Raw genomic sequence first — 1,898 nt, 5'->3', positions numbered from 1 at the left:
AGAACCTTCTACATCTCATATATATATATATATTAAAACTACGGAGCTGCTCTTATCGTACTTCAGAATGGAACACGTCAGTTTCGTTTTCCAGCTCCTCCAAAAGGAGGAATTTTTTAAATGAAATTAACATTAACTATAACATTGTAGGAATGTCACATGTCTGTTCATCTTATTTTAAAGAGAGTTGCGAATGGCAACGAGAGAAAAAACAGATAAATAATAATAATAAAAATGGTTGTTCTAAAAAATGTCTTCTGATTATTTATCCTGTCGCGTACAACATAATGCGAATTATAGTAAAACATATTATATTTCACTTCTTTTTTTCCCTTATTCAATGCATTCAGTTCACACGAAGGAAATACGTAATATTTAAGAAATTCTTATATTTCAGTAACAGTTTTATAGATGGCACCACCACAAAAATCTATCCCTTTTTTTTTTTTAAACTTCCCTTCCAAAACCTTTGAAAACGAATACGACATACATATGAGCTAACAAAAAACTTAAAAACGGGCTCTTTATTGTGTAGCAATAAATTACAAAATATGAAGGATATTATCCTAAAATTTTCAGATAAGAATTAGAGGAATTAATTTAAGAACCATTTGAAAATGAAAAGTATTAAGGCGCATTGAAGAAAAGCAATTACACTAATGCAAACTTAGCATGATTAATTTATGTAGTTTTACCTGACCGAGTATGAAAATTTAAGTTAATATTAAAGGAAGGGTCATTTTAAGGCTATTATACGTACTTCGAAATATATACATTCACTCTTAAATATTGTACCATTGTGTGTGCCTCCTAATTTAGTAACAATTATTTCTTTTGGTACGGAATATAAAATGTTTTAATATAATGCCCGATCAAGTTTGAAAATTACAGGTTAATATTAAGAAGAGCATTAGGGCCATACATTTACAGTACACGAGCAACAATTTCTCCATTCTAATCCTATTTTAAGCCCCTTGAAATACATATATATATATAGATATTTAAATATTTGGCCTCATTGCGATCTCTCTAATTTATCTATTATTATTTACTTTGGTATGGTATGTTATAATATAATATGTGAACGAGTTTGAAAAGTATAGGTTCATTACGCAATTAGAAAAATAATACATTCAAGTAAAGGAATATTTTTTAGGTACGTCAAAATATTAAAATAAAAAAATTAAAAAAAATCTGTTTTTATTAAAATTAATTTTTAAAGGTTTCCGAGACTCTCGGGGAGTTATTATTTAACCGTTAGCCCCTTATAACCAGCTTTTCAAGTACAGCGATATTTCAATGGAACCAACATTTGTAATATGCCACATTATATGGGCCCATATTTTGTCCATAATTAATTTCTATGGTTATCTTATATTCGACCATGTCTGAAAATTATTGGTTTACATTAAGGCATTTACATTATATGAGTCTCTTTTTTTTTAACTCTCTTATTTTTTATACGCTCTTAGAAATACATAAATAGTGTGATCCCGACTTATACTATTTCCTATAGTATATTATAATATAATACCGACACAACAACAATTTCGCCATTATAGCCCTAATATACGCAATTAGAAATACATACAATTATTTCCTTTGGTATGATATGTTATAATATAATACCTGATCGAGTTCAAAATTATAGGTTAAAGGGTGATCGGGCGTGAAAGAATAGTCCCAATACACTGTCCCATGGATGTCGCAGCGGAAATGGGTACAGTGCCTTCTTGGGGTAATACCTGGTATTCCGCTCGGGATTATATCAGGGGACTGGACCCCCAGGTTGGGGGTTGGGCAGAGGGTAGGCACCTCTATCTTGTAAAAACGTCTTGTTACAAATCGTTATGGAGAAATCATATATATATATATATATATATATATATATATTGCAA

The sequence above is a fragment of the Parasteatoda tepidariorum genome, chromosome 1, assembly GCF_043381705.1.
Source record: "Parasteatoda tepidariorum isolate YZ-2023 chromosome 1, CAS_Ptep_4.0, whole genome shotgun sequence".
NCBI lineage: Eukaryota > Metazoa > Arthropoda > Arachnida > Araneae > Theridiidae > Parasteatoda > Parasteatoda tepidariorum.
Note: the sequence above shows the minus strand (reverse complement) of the source record.